This window comes from Rattus norvegicus, chromosome 1 (genome assembly GCF_021556685.1).
Source record: "Rattus norvegicus strain SHRSP/BbbUtx chromosome 1, alternate assembly SHRSP_T2T, whole genome shotgun sequence".
NCBI classification, from domain to species: Eukaryota; Metazoa; Chordata; class Mammalia; order Rodentia; family Muridae; genus Rattus; species Rattus norvegicus.
This window is the reverse complement of record NC_141534.1, coordinates 224,985,560-225,008,552: the sequence shown is the minus strand read 5'-3', so window position 1 is coordinate 225,008,552 and position 22,993 is coordinate 224,985,560. Positions and strand designations below refer to the sequence as shown.

Sequence of the window (22,993 nt, the reverse complement as noted above, 5' to 3'; positions counted from 1 at the left end):
ATGACTCCTTTGCACTGCTCCGTCAGAGTGATTGCATCCTGTTTTTTCCATCATTTTACAAGAGGCTGTTTTCATTCTCCCTTCCTGACCGTATTAAGTGTAAAGAGATTGAATTACTGCGCTGTGCCCTCTCCATTCGACGTGGATTTAAGAGTTGATATTGATGTACTGAGAACCCTGTGCTTCTTCAAGGAAAAAAAGCTACAAATTATAATGAATTTGACTTTTATGTATCGACCATTCAAGAGTTGAAGTAGGGTTTCAGCACCCAAGGGATAGACAGGGCCCGATCAGCATTTTTCATTCGAACGAATCCAATTGATAAAGCAATATACTTGGTGTCACTTCGCTTGATCTTCAAGTTTAACAATAGTCATGCTAAAAGTAGATACATTACTCTATAAATTTTGCTCATAAAAAAATGTGCTAGCCATAGCTTTCTATAGCTGCACTTCTTCCAACTTTTAACTGAGCAGGGCAGAAAGGAAGCTCATTCCAAAATCGTGCCAAGGCTTTGCAAGAACCTATGTGGGCCGGCAACACTCAGGTGCCACCTTGCTTCCCTGCCCACAGCCAGCCATTACAGGGTCTTTCTTCTGGAACTGGCTCTTGCTCTCTTCTGGGTGGAAAATTATCCTCCCAAGTGGCACACTGCTTTCTAATTACCAAACTGTTTTACTGTGTTATACCAAACAACTTAAGGCCTCAAAAACTCATTTGTTTGAAATATTCACTTGTCCCAAGGAGTGCCCTTTTTTTTCTGGTTTCCAGACAGGGTTTGTTAGTATAGCCCTGACTGTGCTGGAACTCACTCTGTAGACCAGGCTAGCCTTGAAGTCAAACTCAGGGCTTTACCAGTCTCTACCTTCCAAGTGTTGGGATTAAAGGCATGCACCACCATGCCCACTGGAAGTGATTATTTCTTAAAGCAAAGGTTTTTGTTAATTGCTTGGGTAATTTAAATGTTGATCATTGCTACAAAGTGCTACCCATCCTGTGACATTCTTTAAAAACCTTGGAATCACATAGAAAAAAAATAAGTGAGAGTTTGCAGAAGAAATAAAGATAGGAGAGGATATGTCACAGGATTTGAGAAACTCTCCCTTCCTCTGGCTAGGTTGATGGCAGTAGGTAATCCACTTTGCTTCATTAGCATTTATGTCTTGAGAAAAATCTCTCCAGTTAATTGCTTTCCCTGAACATCGGCTCCCTCTCAGATTTTTGTAAAGGCTATTGTGAAAATCCTACTGCTTGGTCGCAGCATGGAGAGGCATAAAATTCTGCCCACATGGCCAATTTGGTTAATTGTGTATTTAGACATTTTTAAATGACTTCAACCATGATGATCAATGATCATTGCCCTTTATCAGTGAAACACTGAAAACATTTAAATAGCTAACTAATGACCTTTTTATTGTTTGATGATTCTTAATATGTATACAACAGGAAACTGGTATTGATTTACTCTGTCACTCTTCTCTGGAAAGCTGACTATCAAAGGCTCTTTGTTTTCTCTCTCACTCTCTTGTTTCTCTCTCCTCCTTTCTGCATCTCCCTCCTCTCTTCCTCACAGCCTTGTGCTTTCCATTGTATTCTCTGTTATCTCCTTTCAGATTCTCTCTATCCCACAGAATCATTGATGTAAAGTATCTGTATCCCCAAAATCCCTTCTACTAAAACCTCAACTTCTAAACATGCGATCTTTATAGAACTCTTCTTACTCCTGCATGCATGTGGTCTCTGTCCCTATGACTCTGACATTTCATGGTTCCCTCAAGCAGAACTGTGGCACCTAGAGCAGAAGCAACAGGAACCACTGAAAACTAGTGAGCACTGACAATTAGCAGCCTACCTCAGACCTATAATATCGGATTGTGTGGAAACAGCCCTGTGATCTGCTTGACAAGTCCCCTACTTGAATCGAGGTTGTCCTGCAGTACACACATGACATCCATTTCCAGGAGGAAATCCAACTGATTTCAAGTGACAGTGCTGTAGTAAGTGCTGGGGTCACATGAGTGCTCTCTCCCAAAAGTGTACTTGTTCTTACGCCTCTTAAAGAGTTTGGGGAACAAATGCCTTGAAGTAGTTTTGAGAGAGAAAGCAGCCAAGCAATGAGCTTGAGTGAGCAGAGGTCACATCCTTCTGGGTCATAGTCCAGAGAGTGGAGTCCAATTCCTACCTGCCCCTAGCATTATGTTCTCTGATAACATGTGAAGAAGGCCAATTTTATCATTTTAATGGAAATAAATCTACTCAAGTCACAGGAGCATCAAAAGAAATCATAGGGAAGCTGAGGACAGGCCATTCTCTGATTTTCTACATTATGAAAAGGGGCAAATACAAGAGAATAATATGAATAGCATCAACTTTGTCTTTAACAAGAGCTTTGAGGGGAGTAGAAAACAATCATACACTGACATGGAATGCAGTATTGTTCTCTATATGTTCCTGAAGAAATCTGGGACTTTTAGGAAAGAGATCTTTTTGCTTTCTCTTTCTTTGTCTTTTCTCCTGTTTCTGCCCTGGCCTCCCTTCATAAATAGCTCGGCACATAATACCACCTGCTTGGAAGATGGCAAGAGAGAGCATCTCTCATTTTGTGCTCAATCATAGAGCCAGTCCCTCACCCATATTTTAAGAGAGATGAGAGAGCTGCCAGGTGTCAGTGGCTTGTAAATACACTTCCTTTGCAGGAGGATTCCAGGCCATGGAAGAACTGGCAGCTATGGGTAGCTTTCTGGAACATGTCGTTGCTTTGTGGGTTGGAGTAATTGAGTGAGAGGTGTGGGGGCAATTACTATAGTGAGTTCCAATAATTATATACACAGAGAGAAGAACACCCCTCCCCAGTCTTCTCATTCACACATTTTAGGGACTGAACTATTTGGAGGGATCCTGCTCAATACAAATAACTCAAGCTATGTATTCCATTCAAGTTTTTTTCCTATAATCTCATCTAAACATTTAAAACAGCAAATGCAATTAATTTCACAAACTTATCTTATTTATCCAATTTACCTGCAATATTAAGAAGTCAACTTGTAATTGACCTAAACCTCTTGTTATCTATCTTTTTTCCAAAGTAAACCTTTGGAATCTGGTGTATATCTTCTACTGACAGTCACATGTGACTAATGGAATGCCTAATTCATCAGAGAAGATTCAGAAAAATCTTAATTTGAGAATGCAGGCTAGCAAGCCTGTCTGACAGAAAGTCAACGCACTTAAGACTGTGCTGGTGAAGCACCTTCTACTGTGGTGAGCCCTTCCCTTCCTGATGTCTGCCTGCACACAGACACATCTCCTGTTGCGGTGAGACACAGTCCCTGAAACAAACATGTTTTCTCCCTCCTCCTTTTAGAGACTTTAGCTTCTGTCCATCTTGGTGGAGGCAGGATAAGGGTGGGGGGATCTCCTTTGCTTCCTGAACTTGGGGGGAGGGGGAGGGCTATTCTTATCAAACAGAAACAGCTGAAAATCTCCCTTGTAAGGGAGGCTTCAAGTCCCGTCTACTTTCCAGTTTTGTGATCCCCTTGAGGTACGCAAGGACTGGAAAGAGATGAAGGCCTGAAAAGTCTTCAGCCCACATGCCCACCTCATGCCTGCTCTTTGGAGGAACAGAAAGCCCTGACTCAGTGGTATCTGAACCCTTTGGCCTTTATATACATGAAAAGCACTCATGTTTCAAAAAAAGAAATGGATTTCTTCAGGTAAGCACACTAAAATTAAAAATAATTAAAACCAAGTACCTGAGAACCACCGAAAACATTATGATCTCTTATAATTAGTATGTATTAAGACTGAACCCCCAGTGAACGTGATTGTTGGGGGGAGGGTGGTAATGGGGGGAGGATGGGGAGGGGAACACCCATATAAAAGGGGAGTGGGAGGAGTTAGGGGGTATGTTGGCCCGGAAACCGGGAAGGGGAATAACAATCGAAATGTAAATAAGAAATACTCAAGTTAATAAAGATAAAAAATTAGTATGTATTAATTTTGCATAAAAATAACTATTCTCTGGCCTGGGTAATGATCACCCTTATATTACTTTTGTCAGCAGATTTTTCTTGGGGGCAAGAATTTATCTGCATGGGTAGACTTTCTATAACACCACTCCACCCCAGTCCTCTTCATCACAAGCCTGTGTCCAGTAAACACCTGTTTAACCTCCCTGGCCTTCAGTTCCATCTGGTTCTCAGTCCTCATCTCTTGTCTTCATATGCATATGCAGCTCTCCTTACCAGAGCAGGCCTAACTTATCCTAGCTGATTTGATGTAACTGGATAAAATTATTGTGCACTGAGATTGTAAATACTCCTTCTCATTCCTAGCCTGGAAAGGCTGGAGAGCCATTACATTGTAATTGGGTAATTTCTTTTTTAGATATCCAGAGGCATCAAAGGCTGTGTGATGCAGGATGTCTGGTGCCAGCTGGTGTTAAAATGTTGTCAATTCTGAGCTGACCCAGGACTTAATTCATGGATGGAATCTTTTAGGATTTAAAGCACTTTTACTTAACTTGTTTTGAAACTGGAGATCTGATTCCATTATTCCAATCTATTTGAAGAAGAAAATATTTGGTCTGCAAGGTCTCTTTTGTCTCCATTTTCTTTCTTTCATTCTTTCTTTCTTTCTTTCTTTCTTTCCTTTTTATTTCTCTCCCCGCTTTATGCACACTGCACTTTTGGAAATTTCAGCAAATTGCAAAGCCATGTGTTTATGCAGCAAATGGCTTTGTTCTAGTTCATTTGCAGCTTACAAAATGTGTTTAGACGGAGATGTACATAAAGACACACGCACATCAGCACACACACCTTACAGCTCAAAGAAAAGAGGTCAGTTCCTGGAGTTCATAAATTCTACCAATTAATTGGGCCGTGTGCCGCGGCTGTCATTGTAGAGAAGACCAATAAAAGAAAATGAAGCCAGGAGATTCATTTCAGAATAAAAGTAGGGATGTAAAAATGTAAGGGAGGCAATCTTTTGCCCCAAGCATTATGTGCCAATCCAAAACAGAAGGAAAGGAATAAAAGCACTGTGGCAGGGAGGAGAGGGAGGTAGACAGAGATAGGAAATAGCAGTGGGTGCTGTTCTCCCCACTACAGAATCTGCGCAGCAAATTGCTGTGCTTTAAGGAGAAGTAGCAATCAGCAGCGATTGAAATATCCCTGAATGCAGCTATAATGATGTTCCTCTTCTCCCTCTTGTGTCTGGCACGATAAGCCATCATCAGAAATGTGCACCATCATGCAGGGTACATTTTCTAAAGACAAGAACACCCCTGCATATGATTCCAAGCCTGAGAGCAATCTGTGTGCCGTAGGTGCAGCTTCACCAGCATGTAGCCTGGTACAGAGGCCTCCTGGTACAAAGACCACATGCTTCATTAAATTCCACAGTGTTGTCAACTTGAAATTAAAACTCCTCATAATTATGAACAAGGAGGTATGGGTTTCATCTTGCTGTAGACCTTGTTAATATCGGAGGCATAAAATACAGCTATTTAAAATGTCTGCAACTGAAAGATTCATGTACAGCTTTCCTGTCCAGGTAATCAGGAACACGGAGAATAAAACAGTAAAGTAGAACATTCTCACATGTCACGGGGGAACTCACCTCTTGTCATTTGCTAGTTACTAAATTGCAACAATTGCCAAAAAAGCAGCCTGCTGCCCTGAATCCCAACTCTACATTCACAATCTACTAAGGCAGTTCTTGGTGTTTTTTATTAATTAACTCCAGTTACAGAGCACCCAAGTGACATCACATCAAAAGGTATTTGACATGAGAAGACATAAGACAATCTGGTAGAAAGCAGAATTATATGAAAAGTATCTCATGTGTATACTGCTGGGAGCTTGTTGGGGAGAAAAGACAGGATAAAAGAGGACACCATAACAAAATAATGCATTGAATCATACGTGATTGTGTTTCCCTGGATCTTTCTCCCTGGCAATGAGCATAGTACAGACCTGATTAAGACATTTCTTTTCAGGTTCTCAGTGCAAGAATCTTGGGTGAGAGTGTGTCTTGAATAATTCTCTTATGCCATGGGGAAATGGGTCCAGCTCTGAAAGCTACAAAAGCTTGTCCATGTTTCTATCATGTGTAATTATGTGCCAAAGAAAAGACATGAAGGACAATTGGCTCTTCTAAAGAGTCACATGCACACACAGAGAAGTCTCCATTGCCCATGTCTGCTGGCTCAGTCATTGTCAGGTTTCATAAAATCAAGGGTCTGGAATCCTATTATGATCACTGCAAGGAAGAGGTACTAGAAATCTCTGGATTCCAGGAATGGTCCCACCATCCCGGTGTCGTAGTAGGGTCAAAAAGACTCTGTTCAGTAGAACAAATGAACAACTACGTGGGAAGAAGTTGACAGGTTCACAGAACCCAGGACCCCAAGGTATAGGTCAATGTTGTCTGAGATTGTAGCACTCTTACTAATACCACACAAGGAATAAAACAAGAGCTAGTTCACTACCTGCACTTCAGCAGACTTACCTGTCTGTGTTATATGACTTAAGTTCTGATTCATAGACACACAAAAGCCAAATATCTGGAGCTTAGCCCTGGTTCACCCTTGTTCTTGAACCACTGTCACTTAAGTAATGGAACTAATTCTGTGGATTCAACTGGATTTTGCCCATAGTTAAGAGCCACATAACAGCGTTTAGGCCAACAATGGAACATATACACAAAAGTGGTTCCATAAGAATACAATGGAAGTGAAAAATTCTCATTACCATATGATGTCATACCATTGTAATGTCATGAACAACCACTACTTGTGTGTTTGCAGTGAGGCTCCTGGAAACAAACCTGTTGCTTTGCAAGTTGTATACAATAATAATGAGAAATGACTATGTCATTTGCATACATACTGTACCATACCCCCATTACTTTTATTATATTCCTGTGTATAAAAGTATGCTTGCTATGAAATGGTATGCTAAGTTGCAATAGCAGCCTCCCATCCAGGGCACTGATTGTGTTGCTGATTAAATGAGAAGGCCATGTAGTGTGATGGAACTACCTCAAAAGGTATGTGTGAGATAACTGTGCTGTTCACAGAATGATGAACTTGCCCTTCTCAGGATCTGCTCCCATTTTTATGCCTTGCATAAGTGTGTGTGCTGATGGAGTAGGGCTAATCATTCAATGATTCATAACATTTTTGTCAGCGTCCCATGGAAACAAACCTATGCCACTTTGAAGAAACCCTGCATACAGCAAGCATTTAATTCATAAGCATGTTTGACATGCTCTGGTTATTTCTTTCCCATCTTTTAGATGCCTTTCACAACAGAAGCAAAGGAGAGATCACATGGTGAATGTGTTTATAGTTAAGGCATGTTTGGGAATATCTTCTTTTCCTGTTGGTTTTTCTTCTCTAGATACAAGAGGGTCCATGGTTCCTAATATCTCTGGGAACTGGCCATCTTATCAAGACTTAGAGATGCACATGCCTAACCTAGTAATGCACTAAGGTGACATAAAACATAACAGTTCGTGGATTGTGAGTGGATTAAGAAGTCTTAGCAAGGTAGCTAAGTTATTCCTCTGTTCTTGAATTCGGGTCACTGTATCTGGTTAAAATGTGGAAGATACTAATTTCCAGGTCATAAAGATTCTACAAATGTTTAAATGCCCCCTCTTCCTTTTTTGTCTTACCAGCAAGCCCCTTCCCAGGTTTCCAAAGCCACAAAGCCAGAGATACAAACTTAGTTCTTTCCAGAATGAAACAGTATTGTGAGGAAGAAAGAAATGACATTTTAAGCTCGTGTGAACCCCAGGAGTGTGGCTTTCTTCTTCTTACTAAGGACACCTCTACACTTACAAGAAGTGAGATAGGAAGTAAATGTCCTTACGATGTAGTATGGAGAACAGTAAATGTTCTATTTTTAGCACGTCATGTCTGTGGAAAAGCCCTTAATCTACTTGAAGTCAGCCTCACTTCCAGTGTGCTAGTTCACATTTAGAAGTGTATTGGCTCCACGACTTTCTCAAGAAATTTAAGATGTGAGGCTCCTTTAATTATTTTTTAAAGAATTTAAATTTTAAACTCTCCCAACTTTCTTTATCACTGGAAATTAGGCATAGAGGCGACATAGAGAAGCCTGGATTGAAGCCCTGACAGTAGACTAAATCAGAATGTCTGACCTGTCCACCATGGACCTTTGGCCAAATAATTGAATTGCCCCAATCCTTGATTTTGTCATCATTGGACGATGGTAAAACCCAGGCTTGTGCTGTACACAAGGCAAGATGTTCCTGGCTGATAGTTAACAAACTACAACAAATGTACCCCCAGAGAGCAGGTCTTCCCCCCACCTCTCTCTCTCTCTCTCTCTCTCTCTCTCTCTCTCTCTCTCTCTCTCTCTCTCTCTCTCTCCCTCCCTCCCTCCCTCTCCCTCTCTCTCTGTCTCCTACTGTAACTTAGTTTCCATCTCCATGGTCTCCAACACAGTCTTTCTCACATAGGATGGCTGCTACAGTTACCATTTTCAAAGAGAAGCCATGTAAAACAGCTTCAGCCCAGTAAGCACATGTAGCACATTACCCTGTCATTCTCTATCTAAGGCGTTTCTATTAGGAAAGGGAAGGGGAGGCCATGTGTTTCACTTATGCTAAGTGCAGCAGGAGAGGGGGACCTAGAAACCTGTGGGTTTTCTAAAAGGGAAAGTTGGCAAAGGGGAACAGGGATAGAGGCTGGGACTCAAATAACCTGACAGCAAGCTCTGCGGCTGCTCTGGAGCTCTCGGCTTATTTATAATTCAAAGCTGGTCTGAAAGGCAATAGGAAAATGACTTAATGGCACCTCCTCCTCGGCTTGTAGCAGGGCTGGCTTTTGCACCTGGAGAGAGCTCTGCAAAGTCCCAGGCAGCCTGAGCTTATCCATGCCAAGGGGATGTCTGAAAGGTTAGGATCCACGGCATGCTGTAGTGACTGGCATGGCAGGGGCTGGCGTGACAGGCAGCCCACAAGCCTGTGTTTGCTTTTGGCCATCTTTTTCTCCCTCTCACTCGGTCTCAGAATGCCTGGCACCTTTGAGAACCCCTATCACGGTGAGTTTTCCTGAGCCTGAATTCTAGAAAGAGGAGGATTCCTCAACACCTCTAACTGAGGTGACTAAAGGATAGGACAAGGACCCTGAGGGAAGGAGAATTAAGCAGGGAGTTGGGAACACCAAGAGAAATAGGACAAAGGTCCCTGTAGCTGTGTGGGGTGAGGTCGCTGCTGGGAATAAAAAGCAGTTCTATACATTTCTAAGTGAAACAGAACCAGAAGGAAGGGAAGGGACTTAGAACCAAACAGCGTGAGACCATCAGGTTGGATGCAGACCAGGCCCTGATGAGATTTCCCCTCCCTGCTTGCAGCTAAACTGGGTGTTTATAACAGCAGCAGCAGCAGCAGCAGCAGCAGCAGCAGCAGCAGCAGCAGCAGCAGCAGCAGCAGCAGTAGCAAGAGCAAGAAGATGCAAGATGAAGTTCAATGAAGCACTGGTCTGGCTGGAGTCCCTTGGCATCTCCCAGGCATTTTTCTTCCAGCTCTCCGGGTGTGGGGTGTGGGGGGGTGTTTATCATCATCATAGAGACCTTCACTTTCATCGCATTTAAAGTAGAACCATGTTAAAATCTGGAAGGATTAATGAAGTAATATCAAATGAGGTCACCCACTCATTAAACAAAGGGCTAAGCTGCCTTAATACCAACTTTGACGTGCACCTGTTTAGCCAATTTCCATCTGTGTCTGTGGGAGCCAGTGCTGTGCAGTAGTTAGACTCGGAGTACAAACTTGTGTCATGAGATCGCTTTACCCCGAGCTGACCTCAGCAGCCAAGCAGGGTACATACACCATCTGTATTCAGAGGCTAGTTGAGACGTGTATGGCTACAGCACATTGGGCAGAAGGTGGCCTCTGCCGAGGATCCTAAATTGGCAGACAAAAAGAGGTCGTTTTCAACCTCTATTCTAGCTCACTGACCTAGATTTTTTTTTCGTGTTCATTAAATGTCACGTTCCGCAGATCAAATGGCAAATCCTGTGTCCTTGAATGAATCTAGAGTGAAATCGTGGAGCAACTGAAATTCATTTTATATTTCCACTGATTCCCAGCCAGCTCCTATTTCCTTAACCATCCCTTGGTCCCATCAAATTAAACTGAATCCAGTAACGGCACAGAGCTATGGCAACAAAAATACCACTTTTTAAGAGAGACTTCTAAATGAGTAAATCTTTAAAAATGGAATGAAAAGGCTCGGCTAATTGTGCCAAAGTACATAATTTATTTAGCTTGGCTTGCTTCTCACTGACCAGTCGTTCTGTGGCCTCATGCCCCAAACATTGGAGAGTCTGTCATTGGACCAGGGAAACCTGCAGAATAGCCACGGGTGCTCTGTTTTATTTGTTGTTTTTCTATTAAAGACGTGAAAAAGTATTTGTGGTGCTAGTCTATCCCTGTGAACAGGAAAAGTCTGGTGGATTCAAGTGTATTGTCCTATGAAGGGACACTGGTGGAGAGTCTCGGAGTGGATTCTCATGATAAGTTTTCATCTTGCCAATGACCATGAGAGGGGCAAAGAAAACTCAGATTCATTTTCAGTCCTTAATCAGGGACAGATCCAAAAGAAACTTTAGACAATTGGTCTAGCTGAGATGCCTATTAGCATACCAAAGCTCAAATGGACCTCCAGGCTCACTCTGTACTCAGCACTAGGGCTCTTCTCTGCTCTTCTCACTATTTCCTTGAACTAAACTTCTCCAGCTCAAGGGCTTCCCTTCCCCCAGCTTCTCATTCCCATAAAAACCCCCAGACTTATAGCCATGAACTCTCTCATTCCCCTGCCCCTTTTGCCTCTCCTTTTTGTTCTCCTGCGCTTGCTCGCTCTCTCTCTCTCTCTCTCTCTCTCTCTCTCTCTCTCTCTCTGTCTCTCTCTCTCTCTCATTTTCCCTTAATTCTCTCCTTTGTGCTTTCTCTTTCTTTTCTTCCTCTCTTGGCCATCTTTCCTCTTTGATCTCTCTCCTCTCTACTACTCCCTTCCCAACTCCCTCTCCTCTAGTGGCCCAGTCAGTTCAGTGTACTGGCCATGCTTAGTTTACTACTTTCTCTCTGCTCTGGACCCTTCCAGATGCCTCTGGCTTTTCTCTCCCTTGTACCTACAATAAAATCCTTCCCCTTAACTATACCTTGGAGCAGTCATGTCCTCACTTTATACACATTGCTTTTTTTTATTCTGGTTCAGTTCATATGTTTGGTTTATGAATTTTATCTTTCGGGTTTTTTTTCTTTGTTTGATGTTTTTTTTCTCCCCATCTTTTTGGTTGTTTAATGGATTCACTGAGTTAAAAAAATATGGGAAGAACCGTTATTGGCAATTAGGAAAATACACACAAAGAGACAGCAAAAATACGAACTAAGACATTAAAATTTTTAAAAAAATTAGGAAAGGCAGGTAGAAAGTAGGCTTCACATATCTTGTAACATTTATATGTTTGTGCATTGGAGACTAAAAATGGCTGAGGAAAACTGAGTTTCCCACCATGTTGTAAAAATTTGTAGAGCACAAAGCAAACCTCTGAAGACTGGCACAAACAAACAGACTACAAAAATTTAATAAAGAAGGAAGGAATTACCCTTGGTAATTCTAAGCTCCTTGTTTTACTGCAAGAAAGAAAGTCCTTGAGGAAACAATCTATCCATTTTCAGCCTTCTGCCACAAAAAAGATTCTGACTTGCAACTTCAACAGCTTCCAAAGATCAGATGGCACAAGCTAATCTCACTCATTCCTGTGCTGGATCAAAAGTCCAAGGTGACAAAGAAGGGTGAGACTGTGATCAGCCAAGGCTTCGGCTATTGATTTGATTCTGATCTCCTGTTCTGTGGCATTCTTATAACCAAGTCAAAGCAAATGAGCTTATTCCAGGATCATGCTCAAGAGGGAACTACCAGAACCCAAAAGGCAGCAAACGGAAGGGGAAAGAAGGGCATCGCTGTCAGGAATCTGCTTTGGGTCTTTCTTAGCAACCACTCAGGAGGGACGCTAACCTTTGCTTGTTCATTTGGAATGGGTCAACTGGCCTTCACATTATCAATAACAGTGAGGGCATGAGCTTATTCCTTAAGCATGTTTGAGACAGAACAAGATAGGGGAGTTCAGTGGGTGATGCTGATGTGTCAGGGTAAGTTACATGAGGGGAGCATGCAGCTAAACGTCAGAGGGCATCTCTCTCACCTGATGAAAACAACTGGAATTAGTACTATCAACTCATTCCCCCATATCCTACTTTATATTAAACTTTATAAATAGGTTGAAACAATGAAATAACTCAACTTAAGTTCCTTGAGAGTATATTAGAATGGGGAAGAAACTGTTTAGAAGACAATTCTAGATTTCCAAGCATATAAGAAAGACATAGTCAAGAATCTGGAAGAAAGTGGGGTAGAATGCTGGATCCAAAGTTAGCTTGATGTGTGATTATGTTAACTAATTGTGTGGGGATGATTTGAGAGAGGCTGATCAAGCCTGGCATTCCAGAAAGTAGCACACTCAGCTGCTGAATGATGCCTAATTTTCTACCACTAGAAATGAAAATTAAAATAGACTGACTTCTGTGAGCCAAAAACTATGAATGCTCCAGCCTCTTATTAATGTCTTCTTGAAGATGTCTGCACAGAGGCTCTGCCCTCATCTTCTTGCAATAAATGGTCCATGTTTCAGAGAAGCAAATCACATGCTCAGAATCCAATAGTAGGCTAGCTCAATTGGGAACTAGTGAGATGGCTCAACTCATGAAGGCATTTGCTATCAATCTTGATCTCAGGAATTCACAAGCTAGAAAGACAGAACCAAATTCCACAAGTTGTCTTCGCACCTCTGAGAATACACACACACACACACACACACACACACACACACACACACACACACACAGAGAGAGAGAGAGAGAGAGAGAGAGAGAGAGAGAGACAGAGACAGAGACAGAGACAGAGAGAGAAAAAGAGAGAGAGAGAGAAATGAGAGAGAGAATAAATATAAATTCTTTTAAAGCAAGGTTGATCTGCTTCAGAATCTGTCTTGATTCTGTATAGAGTACCAAAAAGGCAATCTTTTGAGTTAACCTTTGTCATAGGCTTCAGAGATGTGGTACTTCTAATATTGGCAAACCATTTATATTTTAATACAAATATTTTTTTAAAATCTCCTCAGATGTGCTTCCTGGAAGTTAGTGATACAAAAGGATGAAACACTGATTATATAGCTAAGTTAGTGGAGTACTTGTCTAACAAGCTCAAAGCTCTAGGTTCAATCCCCAGAATCATATAAATTGCATAGAGTGGTACACGGTTGTAATCCCAACCCTTAGGAGGTAGAAACAGAAGAATCAGAAATTCAAGGTCATCCTCAGCTCTAACACAAGTTTGAGACAAACCCAGTTTACATGAGACTCTGTAACAACTAAGAAGAGTGAAAACACTGTCACGAAATGTGGGATACTGAAATTCAGGAAACTCAGAGCTAGAGATGCAAATGCTTTAAGACATGTTTTCTGGCTAACCATTTCTAGACCATCACAAAGGAAAAAAACTATAAATTGTCTTAAGTTTAGATAATGTTCCTCTATCCTGAAGTACATCATCATCGTGACAAACATATCACCCGAGAATGGATTAGATTGGTAATAGCCCTATACCTTAGAAAGCAACAATTGTCACTGCTTTAAAATGTCACTTAGTCCACAGAGATGAATTTCTAGATGCAAACTTTTTATGGACAAAGGTTCAGTTAATCCCAGGTCTTCTGACTTCAGTGGATAAATGTTCACCCCTGAGAATGAGGATAGTGTTTTATGGAGTTTATATTCGTGCTTTTCTGATACGCTGGGTTCGGTCAGGACTCTCCTTTAGGAACCCTCTATGTTCTCTCACACATTGTTGTTTGCTAGCTTAAAATGTAAGATAAGACCAGGAACTAGAAAATTGTTTTAGTGTACATTTACACGACTCGGTTTTTCCAAAATGTCTTCATTCGTTTTGTTTTGTTGTTTTTTCTTATTAGTAAAAACATGCTGATTTCCTTTGGGTTTTGTCTCCTTCTGGTTCATGGGAACATGACGCTTTTACCCGTGAGGATGTAATCCAGTCTGGACAAGCGAGATGTGAGAAACACTTTCTCAATATTTCTGCAAGTTTCCACATGCTTTAAAGAAGGCTCCAAAGAGCGACTTCGATCTTTCTCTGAATAGCAGAGAGCCAAAAGTATTCTAGAACAGTCTGGTTATTTCTCTTACTAAATGAGATCCCACCCTCAGAACAATTGAGCACATCAAGAACAAAGTGCAGCAGGTCGGGCTGTGGAGATTGGAGGTTTGGTGGCACTGAAAGACACACATAAGTTTGAGCCATTACACCCCAATTTACAAGAGCAGCAGGCTCAAGTTTCTGTCTTATATTATAACAGACACATCTCAACAAGCCATCTGTATTTGGATTGAGTAAAGACTGATGTGCTCTATGGTTGACTGTTTGAACTTAAATAAGCGTTCACAAATGGCACCCAAAGCTCTCCGTGCAGAAGGCACGGAGAGAGTGGCAGTATTGCTACAGGGGCAGATTCATATAAGGCACATGTCCTTGCTGCAGTTTGGGGTGGGAACCACAAGAAAGGAAGGCGAGTACAGCAGTTCCAGACACTTCCAAGAGTTTGACCTAAGAGTCCTGGAGAAGTTAACTGATGAGAAACAGCTCTTTGATGTGAAGAGAGATTTGAGTTGCGACAATAACGGTACTGTCTGTGGTATTTGAAAACCAGGTGCAAAATCTCTGAAATGCCAGGATATTCTAGTTTCAGAAAGAACTTTCTTCCGATTTAATTATTTTTCAAAGTTGGACCAACAGCAGCAGCAGAACTGGGAACTTGTACAAGGTGTACATTTGTCTTTCTAGCCCTAAGCTATACCTCCTAATTCAGACACAGGGGATGGAGCGTAATGTATTTTAACAAGATTTGTGGATACTTCTCTTGCATGCTCTAATGTGAGGATTTTTTTGTCTGAAGGGTTTCAATTGTGTTTTTAAAACCTAGATTTGATAGACTGAGGGTCTGTGTCCTCAAATTCATATGTTGAAATCCTAACCCCTGGCTTAACAGTATGTGTCAGTGGAGCCTCTGGGAAGTAACACCATGAGAGTGGAGGCCCCCGGAATAAGACTTGTGTCCTTATAAACTTCAGAGAGATTATACACTGCTTTCGTCATGTGAAGACAGAAAGTTACTGCTACCCGTGAACCACCAGGAAACAGCCCATTCTATACACTCAGTTCACCACTGCCATGTACTAGTTAGTCTCAGAGTATGAGGAAGCAATTCCTACTGTTTAGAAGCCATCTAATCTATGGTATTTTTGTAGCAACCTAAGTAGACCAACACACTGGATATTCATAAGCATGAATTGGGACCAACTTACATTTTTATTTCCACTAACCTCTAGTCAAAGCTTAGTATTTCCTTAGGTGTAAACCAGACCATGCAGCATCACATACTCCAACTGAATGGAGAGGTATTTATTCCTGGGCCACATTTCAGGGGTGGCAGTTATATTAAAAACACCATCAATACTCATTGCTATCTTAAAATTATGGTAATTATATGGCCTGTTGCTAGATTATTAATGTGTTTGTTTGAAGCACTTTTGGATAAGACAGCTCCAGGTCTGGATAAGAAAAAGCATTCTATTGCAAAGGGAGGAAGCTCTTTGGGAATCCACAAGAGGCATGGGGCAGTTAACAAGTGCAGGGAATCACAAGGCAAAGCAGGCACAGGATTGTAGGTGGCTCCCCAGGGGAAGACAGTAAACAGAATCCCCATCAAAATGAAGTCGGGCAGCCCCAGTGAAAAGAAACCTGCAGAATTTCCCTCAGGACAAACCAATAGGTCCCACATGCCTCAAATCCAGTTGCTTGGACTGTGGCGTACCTGGGTCAGCAGGTGGAGGGTTTTCTCAGCTTAGTGAACTGTGGCCACACTCCATTTTAACAGGACATTGTTGTTTAAAACTGAACTACCCTGGTGGCCAGGGGACAGGGAGTAGCTAAATGTCAGGGAACCGAAATTCAAACTACTTCAGCCCCCAAGAACAGAGTAAACCCTAGAAGACAGCTGTAGATAGGGGAAGGGTTATATAACAAGCTCCAAAATGTAGAAGGCAGAAGGCTTGGCTGGGACAGTGCAGCTGTATTGTAAGGAGCCTGGCGTCAGGCCATGTCACCTGAGGCAATTTTGACATCCCTGAGCTGGAGGTCAGTAGGCCAACTAGTGTCTGGAGCCAGCTAGCTGCTGTAAGATTCACTGTTGTAGAGTGGAGAACTTTGAAATGCTAACCAAGTTTTTAGTATCTGCAGATATATCCCTCCAGCAGGGTGATTAGTGCTTAGTGGTTTGTTAAAGTAAGAAGGCAGTCCTCTGCCCACACAGCCCTCAGTGCTGTGGCTTCCTCTTCTCTCATCATATTTGAGAGACAGCCCTCAGTCACCCCAGAGAATACGGTTTGGGAGGTTAGGAGGATGACCACGACTATATACTGCAAAGCCAACTGTGGCCAGCAGAACCAACCACCTGGCTCCAAAGAAGAGGAGCTACTGACATGAGGATGCTGTGGTAGACAAAAGTCAATGGTCAAACATATGGCCACTGCTAGCATAAGTCCAGGAAAGTCAGGGTCCACAAGCTGGACTGTTAACCTCTCCCTCAGTCTGTACATGGGAGGATGGGATGCTCCAATTAGCAACTTTGGTCATTTTAATTCTTTGTCTCTTCTTTAATGTTTCTTCCTTTATTTTTTATTTTTATTTTTTGTTCCCACCCTAGTACTTTTGACCCTGTGCTTCCCCTCTTATTTTTACTATACTTTAAGCATAATATTTTTTTGCTTCATAATATTTTTATTTTACTACATTTTATTTTATTTTAGTGTGAATGTGTGTTTTGCATGGATATATGTCTATGCAGCTTATGTACTTTTGAGGGTTCAACCTTAGTACCTCTTGGAAAGGAGAAAATAAAGTGGCTATAGAAACAATAATGCCAAATGATAACAAAGAAGAGATCCACAAATAGAACTTGAGGAGAAGTCCAAATGAACAGATGCACATACCACAACAAACAAAAAGAAAGAGAAAGAGAGAGAGAGAGAGAGAGAAGAAGAAGAAGAAGAAGAAGAAGAAGAAGAAGAAGAAGAAGAAGAAGAAGAAGAAGAAGAAGAAGAAGAAGGGAAGGAAGGAAGGAAGGAAGGAAGGAAGGAAGGAAGGAAGGAAGGAAGGGAGGGAGGGAGGGAGGGAGGGAGGAAACATGGAACAGCAAGGTGTCATGACCCTTACAGAGATCACTGCTTCTCAGCTACTAAAGTCAAAGTTATAGAAATGGGCAAGACCAGACAAGATTTCAAAGGTTTATGAGCAATAACAACAACAAACTAGAAGAAAAAAAACCCTAAAAACGAATAGGTGAATTGAATAAAGAAATTGACCCATGTCATAGGGAGGAAAGCCAACAATAGAAAAATAAGTAAATAAGTATAATAAAAATTAAATAAATAACAGAGTTGGTATGGATGAAAAAACTCAGTAACTTGAATAAATGCACAGTAGAAAATATCACAACAGATTCAAACATAAGAAAAAATCAGTCGTGAAGGTTAAGACAAGTATTATAGTCAAGCATCAGTAGAGGAGAGACAGTAACTGAGTATAACAAAAATATTCAAGAACTCTGAAATAAGATCATAGCACCAAATCAAAGAATCTATGAAGTAGAATAAGAAGCTAAAATAAAATGAAGACATAGAGAATCTATTCAATAAAATAACACCAGAAAAAACTCAAAATCCAGAGCAAAAACTGAAAATCTAAACAGAAGAAGCATTAAAAAAACTCTCTATGACTTATTGTGTTTAATTTATTACAAGTACAAAACAATTAAACAATATTAAAAGCTGAAATCAGTGCCTTAAACTATGAGTAAGGAAAATAATGATTTCAGGTACCGCCTGAGTCCTTACCGCTTATGTTAGATGAATTTTTGAGCAAGTAAAGGTTGCTATCTAAGGTGACCTGCCCACTTTGTGGGATGCCTAGGTAATGCAATCTGCCCAACCCCTAATTAAAAAAGAAAGAAAGAACAGAAGAAAGGAAGGAAGGAAGGAGGAAAGAAAGAAAGAAGAAAAAAGGCTGAAATAAAAAACTCAAACTCACTTCCAGAAGCAAAAACCTGTCAGATTAATATCAAATCATTGATGAGAATCCTAAAAGCCAGGGAAACATGGAATTGGGCATTTCAAGCAATGAAAGTAAATGACTGTCAACAATGGTTTTAGTAATACCTAATAAAGCATTCTTTTAAAATTGGTAGAGAAATAATAATAATAATCTTGTTCCAGATATGAAGAAAAGGTGGTAATTAATGGTCACCAAAAAAGCACTGCAGAAAATCCTTAAAGGAATACTTTATACAGAGGAAGAAGAAAGACAGAGTTAATTGCAAGAACACAGGAAAGAAAGAGCAAATTTCCTGAAAGGAACAGATCGACAAGCAAAAGAAAGTTAGGAATAAATCCATCTGGTCTAACAAAGCAAAACAATAAACCTCTGATACTAATAGGGGAGAAAGGAAAGAGCATACTACAAGTCCAACTAGCCAGAAAATCACCCAGCAAAATGACAAGAATCAGTAGACTTCTTTTAATAACAACCAAAATATAGTCTCAGCCCACAGTAAAAAGACATAGACAATGAATAAACTAGATCTAACACTGTTGCCTCTGAGGAACACACCTCACACACAAAGACATCAACAGCCTGAGAGTCAAAGAATGGAAGCCAATTTATTAAGCAAATGGAAACCTAAAACAAACTAATATGACTATGCTGGTGTCTGATAAAGCAGATTTCAGCAAAAATTAGTCATATATATATATATATATATATATATATATATATACTAATTAAGGGTATAACTCATCAAGAAAATATAATGATTGTAAATACATATATATTAAGTGCTTAGATTCCCCCATTCTATAAAACAAATGCTAAATCATAACAACAGAAACTACACAAATATTGAAAGACTGAAAAACAAACAGGATAACAATACAACAGGACAACCAAAAAACAAATGATAGTGAATTTTCATAATCAACATAGACATAAAGTTCTCAACAAAATATTTAAAATTCAGGAGCATATTAAGATTATACACTTCAGTCATGTTAGTTTTATCCAAGATGCAAAGATGGTTTAATATATCTAAATCAATAATTATGATACTACAGATAAACAGATAAATAAAAATCACATGATCAACTCCTTTTGATGGTCCTCTTTCTCACATTTCAAAATTCTTTCTACATTCTTCACACATCCCTCTTAAATCTATATTCTTCTGCATATGTGACAGGTTGTGTAATATGTGTTAAAAATATCTTAGTTAACATAATGATCTTTAGTTCCATCCATTTCCCTGCAGCTATTTATTTTCATTTAAACTATTGTTGCTTGAGAATTTCATACATCAATACTGTATTTCGTTATGTCCACCCTTCCTTTCTGCTCTCTTCAAGTTCTCCTGTGTCTTCTACATTTCCTTTCATATCCATGTCCTCTTCCTTAATTATTATTTTTCCAGTGCATATTTCTGATACTTTTGTCAAACAAAATTGGGTAGTCTCAGTGGTTTGCCTTCCTTCTGGATCTTATACTCTATTCTCCTCATCTGCAAGTCTGCTTTTGTGCCAGTATCTGTTTTCGTTAACTATGGATGTCTAACTTAATCTGAAAAGAGGCATTGTGATACTTCCAAGCATAACGCTGCTGACTAAGGATCACATTGACTATTTAGGGTCTTTTCTGCTTTTGTGTGAATTTTTAAGTAACTTTTGTTACTTTTCGAAGAATGTCATTGGAAACTTGATGGGAATCGTATTGATTGCTTTTGGCAGTATAGCCATTTAAACAATATTAATTCTGTCAGTCCATGAGCACAGGGGTCATTTCACCTTCTAGTATATTCCTTAATTTGTTTCTTTAGTGTTTAAACATTCCCATTGAACAGGTCTTTCATTCTTTGGTAAGATTTACTTCTAGGTATTTTCTTTAGAAAGTATTGTAAATGTAATTTTTCTTCTTGACTTGCTTCTTGGCAACTTTGTGATTGGGGTATAGAAGAGATCCTGATTTTTGCCTGTTGATTTTGTGTTCTGCTACTTTGCTGAAAATGTTCATCAGATCTAAAATTTTTCTGCTGAAGTTATTAAGGTCTTTTAAGTATAAAATCATGCCTTCTGTAAGTAGGGATAATTTGACTCTCCTATTTTTATCCTTTTTTATTTTTTCTCATGTCTTACTACTCTACTTAAGATTTAAGTAAAGATTCTTAAATAGGAATGGAGGAAGTCTCCTCTGCTACAAAGGAGGCAGAGGAGGGGGAGCAAAGAGAGCAAGGCCAGGTGATACACAGGCATGAAAATGTCACATGAAACCATTGTATGACGACCAAAAGTTAATTTTAAAAAGACAATGAAAGAAACGTGTATTACTATATCTAAATCTTTAACTGTCTCAATGCTTACATTTAAATGTAACTTATTTCCTTTGCAAATTTATACATTTTCTTATATGTATTGAAATCTTGATCCCAGGATGAAGGCCCCAGACTCCACTGGGCCTCTGGAAAAGAACAAAGCCCACACAAGTCCCTGTCTTGAAAGTACTCAGTCACCAGCTCCATCTCTTACTTCGTTGTTTCCAGTTAGAAGGAGGGGAAATTATCTGAAAGAACAGAGTTCTAGAAGCTGCAAACAAAGTCTTACTTTGCCAACTCTCCCCTTGCATCTGCCTGGAGACAGAGATGGCATCCTGATTTTCACTCCTGGCATTTTAGGCTCCAGAGTGATTGTCTGTATCTTGTGATCATCTGTCTCTTTCTTAACCAGCAACCCAGACAGCACTCAGGATCACACCTTGTCCAATTCATCTTTGAATATCACAAAACTAATTATATCATCTTCGACTTCCCTGTTTAATCCCTGTTTCTTCTGGTTTTTCCTTAAGACACAGTGATCTTACTATGTCATCCAGGCTAGCCTTGGACTTCTGGACTTAGTCCTCCTCAGCCATGAGTGTAGCTGGGACTACAGACATGTCCAACTGCATCGGGCTTATGTCTGTTTCTTAATTATTTCAAACCTAGACAGCACAGACCAGCACTATGCTTGGCCTCCTTTAAAGCTTTACTAGAGTGAATGTCTGGCTGTCTTTGCATCTTGCTCTCCTTCTGAGTACGACAGAGCCATGTGGAGCAACACACTTCTACCCAGGAGGTTCCTTAATTGTTCCTTGGGAAGCACTGGTCTACAAGCAAAAGCTGAAGTGGTGCGCTTAGACTAGGGCTTTCACTTCTTTGCATTGCTGCCCTTTCCGAAGTGATAATAGTCAAGAATTCTGTAAGCCAGTTGAAAAGGTTCTTCCTTAGCCACTGGGCACAGAGCCCACTGAAGCTCCACTGAGGATATGTTAGATATTTTCTAGAACCTCAGACAAAATATTTTACCAATAGCAATACCACCATCAGTCATTTAGGGAAAAAAAAAACATTTAATCCTTGTGTAAACTAAAAGAGAACAATCATGGTTAGCTATGTATTGTGCAAGGACATAGGACAGCCAAGGTGATAAATCCAGGACTTCAAATAGGTTGCCATATCAGCTCTGTCCCCCCTCCCCCCACCTACTACCATCCACTGTTTATTGGCACATTTGACATGCAAAGCTCTATGTAGATGCCTTTCCTCTACAGTTCCCATAATGCTGTGGGCAGGACTTGCTGAAGAACTGAAGTTTAAAGAAATTAAAGTGTCTTTCCCAGGGCTATTGGTAATGATGGGAACTGAAGAGTCTTGGCAAAAATTCCTTTCCCTTTTCTCCTGCTGTATCATGCCTCTCCTGAGTCTGGCTCTGCCTCCAGTTCAGAAGCCACACTATTGAAGTTGCACGACTTCATGCACTTTCATAAGGTATCTAATTTAAACCGCATGAAATGCTGGATGAGTCATATTATCACCTCCAGTATACAAGAGTCAGGAAGTAGAAGAAATGTATTTGAGTCTCAGCCACACACAGCAGACTTTTGAATCCCAGTTTTAACCCAAGTCAAAATTTGATAAATTATGATTTAAAAAGCTTTGATGGCAATCTCTCCCTATTCATAGCCCCATAGCCTACTGGAGGTAGCAGGCGGGACACAGAGAGGACAGTGCCAACAGAGCACACACACTGCAGCTGCTTGGCCTTTCATTGTACTTGCGTTTCCAATGGGAGGATTTGCTTTATTTAAGCCCTAGTGAATTCTTCTGACTCCCGTTGCAGACAACTATTTGCTACAATATGATGACAGCATATTTCCCTTTTGGAATGTTGAATGGAAGGGCTGAGATAATGGTCAGTCCTCCCTGTTCTGATGAAAAGAGAAGGCTGGGAGAACACGGCAGCTTTGACGTTTGTCAGCTTGTTAGCAGGAGCCTTCCGGACATGTCTTTATTTCTGTAGTCAGCTCTAGTTGGTGCTAACAAAAAGTGGCTGCAGTCTGGGTACGGAAAAAATTTCATTACTGTGTTCAAAATAATTGAATAAAGAGACCAAGAAATAAGGCCAACTTGGACGTAAGATGTAAGACATAAGGCCAAACGTAAGGGGAACCATGCTTATTCGGGTTATTTAAGGGATGACAAACTGCTGTTTTGAAAACCAGTGGTTTGGGGACATCTCATGTGTGGAAATACTGGACATCATCTGTAATTGTGCTGAGCGGTGAGAAAGACACACCTGCTTCAAGCCTATTATGATAATGGCTGTATGAGAGACCGGAGGAAAGACATCTAGGGTTATACTTTCTGACTTTTGGGGCTTGTTCTGTTAAAAATAAAAGCCTCATTAG

At 40.5% G+C, this 22,993-nt stretch overlaps 1 non-coding gene across 1 annotated transcript; it reads left to right on the top strand.

Annotated features, from left to right (window-relative positions):
* Positions 1–18,006: 18,006 nt before the first annotated feature.
* On the top strand, positions 18,007–18,156 carry Rnu12-2l (RNA, U12 small nuclear 2 like). The gene has a single exon (XR_015656173.1). It is a non-coding gene; the product is annotated as a U12 minor spliceosomal RNA (small nuclear RNA).
* The last annotated feature ends 4,837 nt before the right edge of the window (positions 18,157–22,993 follow it).